Below are 20,518 nucleotides of genomic sequence, written 5' to 3' on the forward strand. Positions count from 1 at the left end.
TCTCGGCGCAATCGACCGATTCGCTCGACCCATTATTTTCGATTTACGGCTAAAATAAATTTTTCTCATTTTATTCAATAACATATTCTTGCTTAGATAACTTTTTTACATAGGGATTAAGCATTTAGAACGATATAATGTTTAAAATAAGGGCACTTTACTCTTGACATTTTACGGTTTTTTCAATTTTCTGAAAAATCCTACCATTAGATTTTTTTAAAAATACGATATTCTTGCTTAACTAACGTTTCTACATAGGGATTAAGCATTTAGAACGAAATCTAATGTCAGAAAATGGCACTTTACTCTTGACATTTTTCGGTTTTTTCAATTTTCTGGAAAATCCTATCATTAGATTTTTTTAAAAATACGATATTCTTGCTTAACTAACGTTTTTACATAGGGATTAAGCATTTAGAACGAAATCTAATGTAGGAAAATGGTACTTTACTCTTGATCGGTACGTTGGGACTTTGAAAATATTCGGGCGTTCCAATCGCTCGTCTGTTGCATCATAGCGCGTCTCGGCGCAATCGACCGATTCGCTCGACCCATTATTTTCGATTTACGGCTAAAATAAATTTTTCTCATTTTATTCAATAACATATTCTTGCTTAGATAACTTTTTTACATAGGGATTAAGCATTTAGAACGATATAATGTTTAAAATAAGGGCACTTTACTCTTGACATTTTACGGTTTTTTCAATTTTCTGAAAAATTCTACCATTAGATTTTTTTAAAAATACGATATTCTTGCTTAACTAACGTTTCTACATAGGGATTAAGCATTTAGAACGAAATCTAATGTCAGAAAATGGCACTTTACTCTTGACATTTTTCGGTTTTTTCAATTTTCTGGAAAATCCTATCATTAGATTTTTTTAAAAATACGATATTCTTGCTTAACTAACGTTTTTACATAGGGATTAAGCATTTAGAACGAAATCTAATGTAGGAAAATGGTACTTTACTCTTGATCGGTACGTTGGGACTTAGAAAATATTCGGGCGTACGCGGCGCGCTCGGCGCTTCGAACAGCTCCGGTGTCCCCATTATTTTCGATTTACGGCTAAAATAAATTTTTCTCATTTTATTCAATAACATATTCTTGCTTAGATAACTTTTTTACATAGGGATTAAGCATTTAGAACGATATAATGTTTAAAATAAGGGCACTTTACTCTTGACATTTTACGGTTTTTTCAATTTTCTGAAAAATCCTATCATTAGATTTTTTTAAAAATACGATATTCTTGCTTAACTAACGTTTCTACATAGGGATTAAGCATTTAGAACGAAATCTAATGTCAGAAAATGGCACTTTACTCTTGACATTTTTCGGTTTTTTCAATTTTCTGGAAAATCCTATCATTAGATTTTTTTAAAAATACGATATTCTTGCTTAACTAACGTTTTTACATAGGGATTAAGCATTTAGAACGAAATCTAATGTAGGAAAATGGTACTTTACTCTTGACCGGTACGTTGGGACTTTGAAAATATTCGGGCGTTCCAATCGCTCGTCTGTTGCATCATAGCGCGTCTCGGCGCAATCGACCGATTCGCTCGACCCATTATTTTCGATTTACGGCTAAAATAAATTTTTCTCGTTTTATTCAATAACATATTCTTGCTTAGATAACTTTTTTACATAGGGATTAAGCATTTAGAACGATATAATGTTTAAAATAAGGGCACTTTACTCTTGACATTTTACGGTTTTTTCAATTTTCTGAAAAATCCTATCATTAGATTTTTTTAAAAATACGATAATCTTGCATAACTAACGTTTCTACATAGGGATTAAGCATTTAGAACGAAATCTAATGTAGGAAAATGGTACTTTACTCTTGACCGGTACGTTGGGACTTTGAAAATATTCGGGCGTTCCAATCGCTCGTCTGTTGCATCATAGCGCGTCTCGGCGCAATCGACCGATTCGCTCGACCCATTATTTTCGATTTACGGCTAAAATAAATTTTTCTCATTTTATTCAATAACATATTCTTGCTTAGATAACTTTTTTACATAGGGATTAAGCATTTAGAACGATATAATGTTTAAAATAAGGGCACTTTACTCTTGACATTTTACGGTTTTTTCAATTTTCTGAAAAATCCTACCATTAGATTTTTTTAAAAATACGATATTCTTGCTTAACTAACGTTTCTACATAGGGATTAAGCATTTAGAACGAAATCTAATGTCAGAAAATGGCACTTTACTCTTGACATTTTTCGGTTTTTTCAATTTTCTGGAAAATCCTATCATTAGATTTTTTTAAAAATACGATATTCTTGCTTAACTAACGTTTTTACATAGGGATTAAGCATTTAGAACGAAATCTAATGTAGGAAAATGGTACTTTACTCTTGACCGGTACGTTGGGACTTTGAAAATATTCGGGCGTTCCAATCGCTCGTCTGTTGCATCATCGCGCGTCTCGGCGCAATCGACCGATTCGCTCGACCCATTATTTTCGATTTACGGCTAAAATAAATTTTTCTCATTTTATTCAATAACATATTCTTGCTTAGATAACTTTTTTACATAGGGATTAAGCATTTAGAACGATATAATGTTTAAAATAAGGGCACTTTACTCTTGACATTTTACGGTTTTTTCAATTTTCTGAAAAATCCTATCATTAGATTTTTTTAAAAATACGATAATCTTGCTTAACTAACGTTTCTACATAGGGATTAAGCATTTAGAACGAAATCTAATGTCAGAAAATGGCACTTTACTCTTGACATTTTTCGGTTTTTTCAATTTTCTGGAAAATCCTATCATTAGATTTTTTTTAAAATACGATATTCTTGCTTAACTAACGTTTTTACATAGGGATTAAGCATTTAGAACGAAATCTAATGTAGGAAAATGGTACTTTACTCTTGATCGGTACGTTGGGACTTAGAAAATATTCGGGCGTACGCGGCGCGCTCGGCGCTTCGAACAGCTCCGGTGTCCCCATTATTTTCGATTTACGGCTAAAATAAATTTTTCTCATTTTATTCAATAACATATTCTTGCTTAGATAACTTTTTTACATAGGGATTAAGCATTTAGAACGATATAATGTTTAAAATAAGGGCACTTTACTCTTGACATTTTACGGTTTTTTCAATTTTCTGAAAAATCCTATCATTAGATTTTTTTAAAAATACGATATTCTTGCTTAACTAACGTTTCTACATAGGGATTAAGCATTTAGAACGAAATCTAATGTCAGAAAATGGCACTTTACTCTTGACATTTTTCGGTTTTTTCAATTTTCTGGAAAATCCTATCATTAGATTTTTTTAAAAATACGATATTCTTGCTTAACTAACGTTTTTACATAGGGATTAAGCATTTAGAACGAAATCTAATGTAGGAAAATGGTACTTTACTCTTGACCGGTACGTTGGGACTTTGAAAATATTCGGGCGTTCCAATCGCTCGTCTGTTGCATCATAGCGCGTCTCGGCGCAATCGACCGATTCGCTCGACCCATTATTTTCGATTTACGGCTAAAATAAATTTTTCTCGTTTTATTCAATAACATATTCTTGCTTAGATAACTTTTTTACATAGGGATTAAGCATTTAGAACGATATAATGTTTAAAATAAGGGCACTTTACTCTTGACATTTTACGGTTTTTTCAATTTTCTGAAAAATCCTATCATTAGATTTTTTTAAAAATACGATAATCTTGCATAACTAACGTTTCTACATAGGGATTAAGCATTTAGAACGAAATCTAATGTAGGAAAATGGTACTTTACTCTTGACCGGTACGTTGGGACTTTGAAAATATTCGGGCGTTCCAATCGCTCGTCTGTTGCATCATAGCGCGTCTCGGCGCAATCGACCGATTCGCTCGACCCATTATTTTCGATTTACGGCTAAAATAAATTTTTCTCATTTTATTCAATAACATATTCTTGCTTAGATAACTTTTTTACATAGGGATTAAGCATTTAGAACGATATAATGTTTAAAATAAGGGCACTTTACTCTTGACATTTTACGGTTTTTTCAATTTTCTGAAAAATCCTACCATTAGATTTTTTTAAAAATACGATATTCTTGCTTAACTAACGTTTCTACATAGGGATTAAGCATTTAGAACGAAATCTAATGTCAGAAAATGGCACTTTACTCTTGACATTTTTCGGTTTTTTCAATTTTCTGGAAAATCCTATCATTAGATTTTTTTAAAAATACGATATTCTTGCTTAACTAACGTTTTTACATAGGGATTAAGCATTTAGAACGAAATCTAATGTAGGAAAATGGTACTTTACTCTTGACCGGTACGTTGGGACTTTGAAAATATTCGGGCGTTCCAATCGCTCGTCTGTTGCATCATGGCGCGTCTCGGCGCAATCGACCGATTCGCTCGACCCATTATTTTCGATTTACGGCTAAAATAAATTTTTCTCATTTTATTCAATAACATATTCTTGCTTAGATAACTTTTTTACATAGGGATTAAGCATTTAGAACGATATAATGTTTAAAATAAGGGCACTTTACTCTTGACATTTTACGGTTTTTTCAATTTTCTGAAAAATCCTATCATTAGATTTTTTTAAAAATACGATATTCATGCTTAACTAACGTTTCTACATAGGGATTAAGCATTTAGAACGAAATCTAATGTCAGAAAATGGCACTTTACTCTTGACATTTTTCGGTTTTTTCAATTTTCTGGAAAATCCTATCATTAGATTTTTTTTAAAATACGATATTCTTGCTTAACTAACGTTTTTACATAGGGATTAAGCATTTAGAACGAAATCTAATGTAGGAAAATGGTACTTTACTCTTGACCGGTACGTTGGGACTTTGAAAATATTCGGGCGTTCCAATCGCTCGTCTGTTGCATCATGGCGCGTCTCGGCGCAATCGACCGATTCGCTCGACCCATTATTTTCGATTTACGGCTAAAATAAATTTTTCTCATTTTATTCAATAACATATTCTTGCTTAGATAACTTTTTTACATAGGGATTAAGCATTTAGAACGATATAATGTTTAAAATAAGGGCACTTTACTCTTGACATTTTACGGTTTTTTCAATTTTCTGAAAAATCCTACCATTAGATTTTTTTAAAAATACGATATTCTTGCTTAACTAACGTTTCTACATAGGGATTAAGCATTTAGAACGAAATCTAATGTCAGAAAATGGCACTTTACTCTTGACATTTTTCGGTTTTTTCAATTTTCTGGAAAATCCTATCATTAGATTTTTTTAAAAATACGATATTCTTGCTTAACTAACGTTTTTACATAGGGATTAAGCATTTAGAACGAAATCTAATGTAGGAAAATGGTACTTTACTCTTGATCGGTACGTTGGGACTTTGAAAATATTCGGGCGTTCCAATCGCTCGTCTGTTGCATCATAGCGCGTCTCGGCGCAATCGACCGATTCGCTCGACCCATTATTTTCGATTTACGGCTAAAATAAATTTTTCTCATTTTATTCAATAACATATTCTTGCTTAGATAACTTTTTTACATAGGGATTAAGCATTTAGAACGATATAATGTTTAAAATAAGGGCACTTTACTCTTGACATTTTACGGTTTTTTCAATTTTCTGAAAAATCCTACCATTAGATTTTTTTAAAAATACGATATTCTTGCTTAACTAACGTTTCTACATAGGGATTAAGCATTTAGAACGAAATCTAATGTCAGAAAATGGCACTTTACTCTTGACATTTTTCGGTTTTTTCAATTTTCTGGAAAATCCTATCATTAGATTTTTTTAAAAATACGATATTCTTGCTTAACTAACGTTTTTACATAGGGATTAAGCATTTAGAACGAAATCTAATGTAGGAAAATGGTACTTTACTCTTGACCGGTACGTTGGGACTTTGAAAATATTCGGGCGTTCCAATCGCTCGTCTGTTGCATCATAGCGCGTCTCGGCGCAATCGACCGATTCGCTCGACCCATTATTTTCGATTTACGGCTAAAATAAATTTTTCTCATTTTATTCAATAACATATTCTTGCTTAGATAACTTTTTTACATAGGGATTAAGCATTTAGAACGATATAATGTTTAAAATAAGGGCACTTTACTCTTGACATTTTACGGTTTTTTCAATTTTCTGAAAAATCCTACCATTAGATTTTTTTAAAAATACGATATTCTTGCTTAACTAACGTTTCTACATAGGGATTAAGCATTTAGAACGAAATCTAATGTCAGAAAATGGCACTTTACTCTTGACATTTTTCGGTTTTTTCAATTTTCTGGAAAATCCTATCATTAGATTTTTTTAAAAATACGATATTCTTGCTTAACTAACGTTTTTACATAGGGATTAAGCATTTAGAACGAAATCTAATGTAGGAAAATGGTACTTTACTCTTGATCGGTACGTTGGGACTTTGAAAATATTCGGGCGTTCCAATCGCTCGTCTGTTGCATCATAGCGCGTCTCGGCGCAATCGACCGATTCGCTCGACCCATTATTTTCGATTTACGGCTAAAATAAATTTTTCTCATTTTATTCAATAACATATTCTTGCTTAGATAACTTTTTTACATAGGGATTAAGCATTTAGAACGATATAATGTTTAAAATAAGGGCACTTTACTCTTGACATTTTACGGTTTTTTCAATTTTCTGAAAAATCCTACCATTAGATTTTTTTAAAAATACGATATTCTTGCTTAACTAACGTTTCTACATAGGGATTAAGCATTTAGAACGAAATCTAATGTCAGAAAATGGCACTTTACTCTTGACATTTTTCGGTTTTTTCAATTTTCTGGAAAATCCTATCATTAGATTTTTTTAAAAATACGATATTCTTGCTTAACTAACGTTTTTACATAGGGATTAAGCATTTAGAACGAAATCTAATGTAGGAAAATGGTACTTTACTCTTGATCGGTACGTTGGGACTTTGAAAATATTCGGGCGTTCCAATCGCTCGTCTGTTGCATCATAGCGCGTCTCGGCGCAATCGACCGATTCGCTCGACCCATTATTTTCGATTTACGGCTAAAATAAATTTTTCTCATTTTATTCAATAACATATTCTTGCTTAGATAACTTTTTTACATAGGGATTAAGCATTTAGAACGATATAATGTTTAAAATAAGGGCACTTTACTCTTGACATTTTACGGTTTTTTCAATTTTCTGAAAAATCCTACCATTAGATTTTTTTAAAAATACGATATTCTTGCTTAACTAACGTTTCTACATAGGGATTAAGCATTTAGAACGAAATCTAATGTCAGAAAATGGCACTTTACTCTTGACATTTTTCGGTTTTTTCAATTTTCTGGAAAATCCTATCATTAGATTTTTTTAAAAATACGATATTCTTGCTTAACTAACGTTTTTACATAGGGATTAAGCATTTAGAACGAAATCTAATGTAGGAAAATGGTACTTTACTCTTGACCGGTACGTTGGGACTTTGAAAATATTCGGGCGTTCCAATCGCTCGTCTGTTGCATCATGGCGCGTCTCGGCGCAATCGACCGATTCGCTCGACCCATTATTTTCGATTTACGGCTAAAATAAATTTTTCTCATTTTATTCAATAACATATTCTTGCTTAGATAACTTTTTTACATAGGGATTAAGCATTTAGAACGATATAATGTTTAAAATAAGGGCACTTTACTCTTGACATTTTACGGTTTTTTCAATTTTCTGAAAAATCCTATCATTAGATTTTTTTAAAAATACGATAATCTTGCATAACTAACGTTTCTACATAGGGATTAAGCATTTAGAACGAAATCTAATGTAGGAAAATGGTACTTTACTCTTGACCGGTACGTTGGGACTTTGAAAATATTCGGGCGTTCCAATCGCTCGTCTGTTGCATCATAGCGCGTCTCGGCGCAATCGACCGATTCGCTCGACCCATTATTTTCGATTTACGGCTAAAATAAATTTTTCTCATTTTATTCAATAACATATTCTTGCTTAGATAACTTTTTTACATAGGGATTAAGCATTTAGAACGATATAATGTTTAAAATAAGGGCACTTTACTCTTGACATTTTACGGTTTTTTCAATTTTCTGAAAAATCCTACCATTAGATTTTTTTAAAAATACGATATTCTTGCTTAACTAACGTTTCTACATAGGGATTAAGCATTTAGAACGAAATCTAATGTCAGAAAATGGCACTTTACTCTTGACATTTTTCGGTTTTTTCAATTTTCTGGAAAATCCTATCATTAGATTTTTTTAAAAATACGATATTCTTGCTTAACTAACGTTTTTACATAGGGATTAAGCATTTAGAACGAAATCTAATGTAGGAAAATGGTACTTTACTCTTGACCGGTACGTTGGGACTTTGAAAATATTCGGGCGTTCCAATCGCTCGTCTGTTGCATCATGGCGCGTCTCGGCGCAATCGACCGATTCGCTCGACCCATTATTTTCGATTTACGGCTAAAATAAATTTTTCTCATTTTATTCAATAACATATTCTTGCTTAGATAACTTTTTTACATAGGGATTAAGCATTTAGAACGATATAATGTTTAAAATAAGGGCACTTTACTCTTGACATTTTACGGTTTTTTCAATTTTCTGAAAAATCCTATCATTAGATTTTTTTAAAAATACGATATTCATGCTTAACTAACGTTTCTACATAGGGATTAAGCATTTAGAACGAAATCTAATGTCAGAAAATGGCACTTTACTCTTGACATTTTTCGGTTTTTTCAATTTTCTGGAAAATCCTATCATTAGATTTTTTTTAAAATACGATATTCTTGCTTAACTAACGTTTTTACATAGGGATTAAGCATTTAGAACGAAATCTAATGTAGGAAAATGGTACTTTACTCTTGACCGGTACGTTGGGACTTTGAAAATATTCGGGCGTTCCAATCGCTCGTCTGTTGCATCATGGCGCGTCTCGGCGCAATCGACCGATTCGCTCGACCCATTATTTTCGATTTACGGCTAAAATAAATTTTTCTCATTTTATTCAATAACATATTCTTGCTTAGATAACTTTTTTACATAGGGATTAAGCATTTAGAACGATATAATGTTTAAAATAAGGGCACTTTACTCTTGACATTTTACGGTTTTTTCAATTTTCTGAAAAATCCTACCATTAGATTTTTTTAAAAATACGATATTCTTGCTTAACTAACGTTTCTACATAGGGATTAAGCATTTAGAACGAAATCTAATGTCAGAAAATGGCACTTTACTCTTGACATTTTTCGGTTTTTTCAATTTTCTGGAAAATCCTATCATTAGATTTTTTTAAAAATACGATATTCTTGCTTAACTAACGTTTTTACATAGGGATTAAGCATTTAGAACGAAATCTAATGTAGGAAAATGGTACTTTACTCTTGATCGGTACGTTGGGACTTTGAAAATATTCGGGCGTTCCAATCGCTCGTCTGTTGCATCATAGCGCGTCTCGGCGCAATCGACCGATTCGCTCGACCCATTATTTTCGATTTACGGCTAAAATAAATTTTTCTCATTTTATTCAATAACATATTCTTGCTTAGATAACTTTTTTACATAGGGATTAAGCATTTAGAACGATATAATGTTTAAAATAAGGGCACTTTACTCTTGACATTTTACGGTTTTTTCAATTTTCTGAAAAATCCTACCATTAGATTTTTTTAAAAATACGATATTCTTGCTTAACTAACGTTTCTACATAGGGATTAAGCATTTAGAACGAAATCTAATGTCAGAAAATGGCACTTTACTCTTGACATTTTTCGGTTTTTTCAATTTTCTGGAAAATCCTATCATTAGATTTTTTTAAAAATACGATATTCTTGCTTAACTAACGTTTTTACATAGGGATTAAGCATTTAGAACGAAATCTAATGTAGGAAAATGGTACTTTACTCTTGACCGGTACGTTGGGACTTTGAAAATATTCGGGCGTTCCAATCGCTCGTCTGTTGCATCATAGCGCGTCTCGGCGCAATCGACCGATTCGCTCGACCCATTATTTTCGATTTACGGCTAAAATAAATTTTTCTCATTTTATTCAATAACATATTCTTGCTTAGATAACTTTTTTACATAGGGATTAAGCATTTAGAACGATATAATGTTTAAAATAAGGGCACTTTACTCTTGACATTTTACGGTTTTTTCAATTTTCTGAAAAATCCTACCATTAGATTTTTTTAAAAATACGATATTCTTGCTTAACTAACGTTTCTACATAGGGATTAAGCATTTAGAACGAAATCTAATGTCAGAAAATGGCACTTTACTCTTGACATTTTTCGGTTTTTTCAATTTTCTGGAAAATCCTATCATTAGATTTTTTTAAAAATACGATATTCTTGCTTAACTAACGTTTTTACATAGGGATTAAGCATTTAGAACGAAATCTAATGTAGGAAAATGGTACTTTACTCTTGATCGGTACGTTGGGACTTTGAAAATATTCGGGCGTTCCAATCGCTCGTCTGTTGCATCATAGCGCGTCTCGGCGCAATCGACCGATTCGCTCGACCCATTATTTTCGATTTACGGCTAAAATAAATTTTTCTCATTTTATTCAATAACATATTCTTGCTTAGATAACTTTTTTACATAGGGATTAAGCATTTAGAACGATATAATGTTTAAAATAAGGGCACTTTACTCTTGACATTTTACGGTTTTTTCAATTTTCTGAAAAATCCTACCATTAGATTTTTTTAAAAATACGATATTCTTGCTTAACTAACGTTTCTACATAGGGATTAAGCATTTAGAACGAAATCTAATGTCAGAAAATGGCACTTTACTCTTGACATTTTTCGGTTTTTTCAATTTTCTGGAAAATCCTATCATTAGATTTTTTTAAAAATACGATATTCTTGCTTAACTAACGTTTTTACATAGGGATTAAGCATTTAGAACGAAATCTAATGTAGGAAAATGGTACTTTACTCTTGATCGGTACGTTGGGACTTTGAAAATATTCGGGCGTTCCAATCGCTCGTCTGTTGCATCATGGCGCGTCTCGGCGCAATCGACCGATTCGCTCGACCCATTATTTTCGATTTACGGCTAAAATAAATTTTTCTCATTTTATTCAATAACATATTCTTGCTTAGATAACTTTTTTACATAGGGATTAAGCATTTAGAACGATATAATGTTTAAAATAAGGGCACTTTACTCTTGACATTTTACGGTTTTTTCAATTTTCTGAAAAATCCTATCATTAGATTTTTTTAAAAATACGATAATCTTGCTTAACTAACGTTTCTACATAGGGATTAAGCATTTAGAACGAAATCTAATGTCAGAAAATGGCACTTTACTCTTGACATTTTTCGGTTTTTTCAATTTTCTGGAAAATCCTATCATTAGATTTTTTTTAAAATACGATATTCTTGCTTAACTAACGTTTTTACATAGGGATTAAGCATTTAGAACGAAATCTAATGTAGGAAAATGGTACTTTACTCTTGATCGGTACGTTGGGACTTAGAAAATATTCGGGCGTACGCGGCGCGCTCGGCGCTTCGAACAGCTCCGGTGTCCCCATTATTTTCGATTTACGGCTAAAATAAATTTTTCTCATTTTATTCAATAACATATTCTTGCTTAGATAACTTTTTTACATAGGGATTAAGCATTTAGAACGATATAATGTTTAAAATAAGGGCACTTTACTCTTGACATTTTACGGTTTTTTCAATTTTCTGAAAAATCCTATCATTAGATTTTTTTAAAAATACGATATTCTTGCTTAACTAACGTTTCTACATAGGGATTAAGCATTTAGAACGAAATCTAATGTCAGAAAATGGCACTTTACTCTTGACATTTTTCGGTTTTTTCAATTTTCTGGAAAATCCTATCATTAGATTTTTTTAAAAATACGATATTCTTGCTTAACTAACGTTTTTACATAGGGATTAAGCATTTAGAACGAAATCTAATGTAGGAAAATGGTACTTTACTCTTGACCGGTACGTTGGGACTTTGAAAATATTCGGGCGTTCCAATCGCTCGTCTGTTGCATCATAGCGCGTCTCGGCGCAATCGACCGATTCGCTCGACCCATTATTTTCGATTTACGGCTAAAATAAATTTTTCTCGTTTTATTCAATAACATATTCTTGCTTAGATAACTTTTTTACATAGGGATTAAGCATTTAGAACGATATAATGTTTAAAATAAGGGCACTTTACTCTTGACATTTTACGGTTTTTTCAATTTTCTGAAAAATCCTATCATTAGATTTTTTTAAAAATACGATAATCTTGCATAACTAACGTTTCTACATAGGGATTAAGCATTTAGAACGAAATCTAATGTAGGAAAATGGTACTTTACTCTTGACCGGTACGTTGGGACTTTGAAAATATTCGGGCGTTCCAATCGCTCGTCTGTTGCATCATAGCGCGTCTCGGCGCAATCGACCGATTCGCTCGACCCATTATTTTCGATTTACGGCTAAAATAAATTTTTCTCATTTTATTCAATAACATATTCTTGCTTAGATAACTTTTTTACATAGGGATTAAGCATTTAGAACGATATAATGTTTAAAATAAGGGCACTTTACTCTTGACATTTTACGGTTTTTTCAATTTTCTGAAAAATCCTACCATTAGATTTTTTTAAAAATACGATATTCTTGCTTAACTAACGTTTCTACATAGGGATTAAGCATTTAGAACGAAATCTAATGTCAGAAAATGGCACTTTACTCTTGACATTTTTCGGTTTTTTCAATTTTCTGGAAAATCCTATCATTAGATTTTTTTAAAAATACGATATTCTTGCTTAACTAACGTTTTTACATAGGGATTAAGCATTTAGAACGAAATCTAATGTAGGAAAATGGTACTTTACTCTTGACCGGTACGTTGGGACTTTGAAAATATTCGGGCGTTCCAATCGCTCGTCTGTTGCATCATCGCGCGTTTCGGCGCAATCGACCGATTCGCTCGACCCATTATTTTCGATTTACGGCTAAAATAAATTTTTCTCATTTTATTCAATAACATATTCTTGCTTAGATAACTTTTTTACATAGGGATTAAGCATTTAGAACGATATAATGTTTAAAATAAGGGCACTTTACTCTTGACATTTTACGGTTTTTTCAATTTTCTGAAAAATCCTATCATTAGATTTTTTTAAAAATACGATAATCTTGCTTAACTAACGTTTCTACATAGGGATTAAGCATTTAGAACGAAATCTAATGTCAGAAAATGGCACTTTACTCTTGACATTTTTCGGTTTTTTCAATTTTCTGGAAAATCCTATCATTAGATTTTTTTTAAAATACGATATTCTTGCTTAACTAACGTTTTTACATAGGGATTAAGCATTTAGAACGAAATCTAATGTAGGAAAATGGTACTTTACTCTTGACCGGTACGTTGGGACTTTGAAAATATTCGGGCGTTCCAATCGCTCGTCTGTTGCATCATGGCGCGTCTCGGCGCAATCGACCGATTCGCTCGACCCATTATTTTCGATTTACGGCTAAAATAAATTTTTCTCATTTTATTCAATAACATATTCTTGCTTAGATAACTTTTTTACATAGGGATTAAGCATTTAGAACGATATAATGTTTAAAATAAGGGCACTTTACTCTTGACATTTTACGGTTTTTTCAATTTTCTGAAAAATCCTATCATTAGATTTTTTTAAAAATACGATATTCATGCTTAACTAACGTTTCTACATAGGGATTAAGCATTTAGAACGAAATCTAATGTCAGAAAATGGCACTTTACTCTTGACATTTTTCGGTTTTTTCAATTTTCTGGAAAATCCTATCATTAGATTTTTTTTAAAATACGATATTCTTGCTTAACTAACGTTTTTACATAGGGATTAAGCATTTAGAACGAAATCTAATGTAGGAAAATGGTACTTTACTCTTGACCGGTACGTTGGGACTTTGAAAATATTCGGGCGTTCCAATCGCTCGTCTGTTGCATCATGGCGCGTCTCGGCGCAATCGACCGATTCGCTCGACCCATTATTTTCGATTTACGGCTAAAATAAATTTTTCTCATTTTATTCAATAACATATTCTTGCTTAGATAACTTTTTTACATAGGGATTAAGCATTTAGAACGATATAATGTTTAAAATAAGGGCACTTTACTCTTGACATTTTACGGTTTTTTCAATTTTCTGAAAAATCCTACCATTAGATTTTTTTAAAAATACGATATTCTTGCTTAACTAACGTTTCTACATAGGGATTAAGCATTTAGAACGAAATCTAATGTCAGAAAATGGCACTTTACTCTTGACATTTTTCGGTTTTTTCAATTTTCTGGAAAATCCTATCATTAGATTTTTTTAAAAATACGATATTCTTGCTTAACTAACGTTTTTACATAGGGATTAAGCATTTAGAACGAAATCTAATGTAGGAAAATGGTACTTTACTCTTGATCGGTACGTTGGGACTTTGAAAATATTCGGGCGTTCCAATCGCTCGTCTGTTGCATCATAGCGCGTCTCGGCGCAATCGACCGATTCGCTCGACCCATTATTTTCGATTTACGGCTAAAATAAATTTTTCTCATTTTATTCAATAACATATTCTTGCTTAGATAACTTTTTTACATAGGGATTAAGCATTTAGAACGATATAATGTTTAAAATAAGGGCACTTTACTCTTGACATTTTACGGTTTTTTCAATTTTCTGAAAAATCCTACCATTAGATTTTTTTAAAAATACGATACTCTTGCTTAACTAACGTTTCTACATAGGGATTAAGCATTTAGAACGAAATCTAATGTCAGAAAATGGCACTTTACTCTTGACATTTTTCGGTTTTTTCAATTTTCTGGAAAATCCTATCATTAGATTTTTTTAAAAATACGATATTCTTGCTTAACTAACGTTTTTACATAGGGATTAAGCATTTAGAACGAAATCTAATGTAGGAAAATGGTACTTTACTCTTGACCGGTACGTTGGGACTTTGAAAATATTCGGGCGTTCCAATCGCTCGTCTGTTGCATCATAGCGCGTCTCGGCGCAATCGACCGATTCGCTCGACCCATTATTTTCGATTTACGGCTAAAATAAATTTTTCTCATTTTATTCAATAACATATTCTTGCTTAGATAACTTTTTTACATAGGGATTAAGCATTTAGAACGATATAATGTTTAAAATAAGGGCACTTTACTCTTGACATTTTACGGTTTTTTCAATTTTCTGAAAAATCCTACCATTAGATTTTTTTAAAAATACGATATTCTTGCTTAACTAACGTTTCTACATAGGGATTAAGCATTTAGAACGAAATCTAATGTCAGAAAATGGCACTTTACTCTTGACATTTTTCGGTTTTTTCAATTTTCTGGAAAATCCTATCATTAGATTTTTTTAAAAATACGATATTCTTGCTTAACTAACGTTTTTACATAGGGATTAAGCATTTAGAACGAAATCTAATGTAGGAAAATGGTACTTTACTCTTGATCGGTACGTTGGGACTTTGAAAATATTCGGGCGTTCCAATCGCTCGTCTGTTGCATCATAGCGCGTCTCGGCGCAATCGACCGATTCGCTCGACCCATTATTTTCGATTTACGGCTAAAATAAATTTTTCTCATTTTATTCAATAACATATTCTTGCTTAGATAACTTTTTTACATAGGGATTAAGCATTTAGAACGATATAATGTTTAAAATAAGGGCACTTTACTCTTGACATTTTACGGTTTTTTCAATTTTCTGAAAAATCCTACCATTAGATTTTTTTAAAAATACGATATTCTTGCTTAACTAACGTTTCTACATAGGGATTAAGCATTTAGAACGAAATCTAATGTCAGAAAATGGCACTTTACTCTTGACATTTTTCGGTTTTTTCAATTTTCTGGAAAATCCTATCATTAGATTTTTTTAAAAATACGATATTCTTGCTTAACTAACGTTTTTACATAGGGATTAAGCATTTAGAACGAAATCTAATGTAGGAAAATGGTACTTTACTCTTGATCGGTACGTTGGGACTTTGAAAATATTCGGGCGTTCCAATCGCTCGTCTGTTGCATCATAGCGCGTCTCGGCGCAATCGACCGATTCGCTCGACCCATTATTTTCGATTTACGGCTAAAATAAATTTTTCTCATTTTATTCAATAACATATTCTTGCTTAGATAACTTTTTTACATAGGGATTAAGCATTTAGAACGATATAATGTTTAAAATAAGGGCACTTTACTCTTGACATTTTACGGTTTTTTCAATTTTCTGAAAAATCCTACCATTAGATTTTTTTAAAAATACGATATTCTTGCTTAACTAACGTTTCTACATAGGGATTAAGCATTTAGAACGAAATCTAATGTCAGAAAATGGCACTTTACTCTTGACATTTTTCGGTTTTTTCAATTTTCTGGAAAATCCTATCATTAGATTTTTTTAAAAATACGATATTCTTGCTTAACTAACGTTTTTACATAGGGATTAAGCATTTAGAACGAAATCTAATGTAGGAAAATGGTACTTTACTCTTGACCGGTACGTTGGGACTTTGAAAATATTCGGGCGTTCCAATCGCTCGTCTGTTGCATCATGGCGCGTCTCGGCGCAATCGACCGATTCGCTCGACCCATTATTTTCGATTTACGGCTAAAATAAATTTTTCTCATTTTATTCAATAACATATTCTTGCTTAGATAACTTTTTTACATAGGGATTAAGCATTTAGAACGATATAATGTTTAAAATAAGGGCACTTTACTCTTGACATTTTACGGTTTTTTCAATTTTCTGAAAAATCCTACCATTAGATTTTTTTAAAAATACGATACTCTTGCTTAACTAACGTTTCTACATAGGTATTAAGCATTTAGAACGAAATCTAATGTCAGAAAATGGCACTTTACTCTTGACATTTTTCGGTTTTTTCAATTTTCTGGAAAATCCTATCATTAGATTTTTTTAAAAATACGATATTCTTGCTTAACTAACGTTTTTACATAGGGATTAAGCATTTAGAACGAAATCTAATGTAGGAAAATGGTACTTTACTCTTGACCGGTACGTTGGGACTTTGAAAATATTCGGGCGTTCCAATCGCTCGTCTGTTGCATCATAGCGCGTCTCGGCGCAATCGACCGATTCGCTCGACCCATTATTTTCGATTTACGGCTAAAATAAATTTTTCTCATTTTATTCAATAACATATTCTTGCTTAGATAACTTTTTTACATAGGGATTAAGCATTTAGAACGATATAATGTTTAAAATAAGGGCACTTTACTCTTGACATTTTACGGTTTTTTCAATTTTCTGAAAAATCCTACCATTAGATTTTTTTAAAAATACGATATTCTTGCTTAACTAACGTTTCTACATAGGGATTAAGCATTTAGAACGAAATCTAATGTCAGAAAATGGCACTTTACTCTTGACATTTTTCGGTTTTTTCAATTTTCTGGAAAATCCTATCATTAGATTTTTTTAAAAATACGATATTCTTGCTTAACTAACGTTTTTACATAGGGATTAAGCATTTAGAACGAAATCTAATGTAGGAAAATGGTACTTTACTCTTGATCGGTACGTTGGGACTTTGAAAATATTCGGGCGTTCCAATCGCTCGTCTGTTGCATCATAGCGCGTCTCGGCGCAATCGACCGATTCGCTCGACCCATTATTTTCGATTTACGGCTAAAATAAATTTTTCTCATTTTATTCAATAACATATTCTTGCTTAGATAACTTTTTTACATAGGGATTAAGCATTTAGAACGATATAATGTTTAAAATAAGGGCACTTTACTCTTGACATTTTACGGTTTTTTCAATTTTCTGAAAAATCCTACCATTAGATTTTTTTAAAAATACGATATTCTTGCTTAACTAACGTTTCTACATAGGGATTAAGCATTTAGAACGAAATCTAATGTCAGAAAATGGCACTTTACTCTTGACATTTTTCGGTTTTTTCAATTTTCTGGAAAATCCTATCATTAGATTTTTTTAAAAATACGATATTCTTGCTTAACTAACGTTTTTACATAGGGATTAAGCATTTAGAACGAAATCTAATGTAGGAAAATGGTACTTTACTCTTGATCGGTACGTTGGGACTTTGAAAATATTCGGGCGTTCCAATCGCTCGTCTGTTGCATCATAGCGCGTCTCGGCGCAATCGACCGATTCGCTCGACCCATTATTTTCGATTTACGGCTAAAATAAATTTTTCTCATTTTATTCAATAACATATTCTTGCTTAGATAACTTTTTTACATAGGGATTAAGCATTTAGAACGATATAATGTTTAAAATAAGGGCACTTTACTCTTGACATTTTACGGTTTTTTCAATTTTCTGAAAAATCCTACCATTAGATTTTTTTAAAAATACGATATTCTTGCTTAACTAACGTTTCTACATAGGGATTAAGCATTTAGAACGAAATCTAATGTCAGAAAATGGCACTTTACTCTTGACATTTTTCGGTTTTTTCAATTTTCTGGAAAATCCTATCATTAGATTTTTTTAAAAATACGATATTCTTGCTTAACTAACGTTTTTACATAGGGATTAAGCATTTAGAACGAAATCTAATGTAGGAAAATGGTACTTTACTCTTGACCGGTACGTTGGGACTTTGAAAATATTCGGGCGTTCCAATCGCTCGTCTGTTGCATCATGGCGCGTCTCGGCGCAATCGACCGATTCGCTCGACCCATTATTTTCGATTTACGGCTAAAATAAATTTTTCTCATTTTATTCAATAACATATTCTTGCTTAGATAACTTTTTTACATAGGGATTAAGCATTTAGAACGATATAATGTTTAAAATAAGGGCACTTTACTCTTGACATTTTACGGTTTTTTCAATTTTCTGAAAAATCCTATCATTAGATTTTTTTAAAAATACGATAATCTTGCTTAACTAACGTTTCTACATAGGGATTAAGCATTTAGAACGAAATCTAATGTCAGAAAATGGCACTTTACTCTTGACATTTTTCGGTTTTTTCAATTTTCTGGAAAATCCTATCATTAGATTTTTTTTAAAATACGATATTCTTGCTTAACTAACGTTTTTACATAGGGATTAAGCATTTAGAACGAAATCTAATGTAGGAAAATGGTACTTTACTCTTGATCGGTACGTTGGGACTTAGAAAATATTCGGGCGTACGCGGCGCGCTCGGCGCTTCGAACAGCTCCGGTGTCCCCATTATTTTCGATTTACGGCTAAAATAAATTTTTCTCATTTTATTCAATAACATATTCTTGCTTAGATAACTTTTTTACATAGGGATTAAGCATTTAGAACGATACATTGTTTAAAATAATGGCACTTTACTCTTGACATTTTACGGTTTTTTCAATTTTCTGAAAAATCCTATCATTAGATTTTTTTAAAAATACGATATTCTTGCTTAACTAACGTTTCTACATAGGGATTAAGCATTTAGAACGAAATCTAATGTCAGAAAATGGCACTTTACTCTTGACATTTTTCGGTTTTTTCAATTTTCTGGAAAATCCTATCATTAGATTTTTTTAAAAATACGATATTCTTGCTTAACTAACGTTTTTACATAGGGATTAAGCATTTAGAACGAAATCTAATGTAGGAAAATGGTACTTTACTCTTGACCGGTACGTTGGGACTTAGAAAATATTCGGGCGTACGCGGCGCGCTCGGCGCTTCGAACAGCTCCGGTGTCCCCATTATTTTCGATTTACGGCTAAAATAAATTTTTCTCATTTTATTCAATAACATATTCTTGCTTAGATAACTTTTTTACATAGGGATTAAGCATTTAGAACGATATAATGTTTAAAATAAGGGCACTTTACTCTTGACATTTTACGGTTTTTTCAATTTTCTGGAAAATCCTATCATTAGATTTTTTTAAAAATACGATATTCTTGCTTAACTAACGTTTTTACATAGGGATTAAGCATTTAGAACGAAATCTAATGTAGGAAAATGGTACTTTACTCTTGACCGGTACGTTGGGACTTAGAAAATATTCGGCCGTACGCGGCGCGTCTCGGCGCTTCGAACAGCTCCGGTGTCCCCATTATTTTCGATTTACGGCTAAAATAAATTTTTCTAATTTTTTTCGATTACATATTCTTGCTTAAATAACTTTTTTACATAGGGATTAAGCATTTAGAACGACATGTTGTTTAAAATAATGGTACTTTACTCTTGTGATTTTTCGGTTTTTTTTGATTATTTTGAAAAATAAATTTTTGTAATTTTTTTAAATGCGATATTCGTGATCAGTGAACGATTTCACATATGGATTAAGCATTTAGAATCGTGCGGACGCGTTATTAAAAAAGTTTACTCGATGCGATGGGACTTTAAAAAGTTTGTGAAAATTTTCATATTGGGAAAAAATGTGTAATTTTTTGTCTAGTTTACGGTAGTGTAATTTATTTTAATGTTTACTATAAAAATTTTTTTCGTTCGTTCACGCGCTATGTTACAACAGCACGGCCGGGCGGTCTGTTGCCGCAGCGGTTTACACTCATAA

The sequence above is a fragment of the Megalopta genalis genome, unplaced genomic scaffold (assembly GCF_051020955.1).
Source record: "Megalopta genalis isolate 19385.01 unplaced genomic scaffold, iyMegGena1_principal scaffold0069, whole genome shotgun sequence".
NCBI lineage: Eukaryota > Metazoa > Arthropoda > Insecta > Hymenoptera > Halictidae > Megalopta > Megalopta genalis.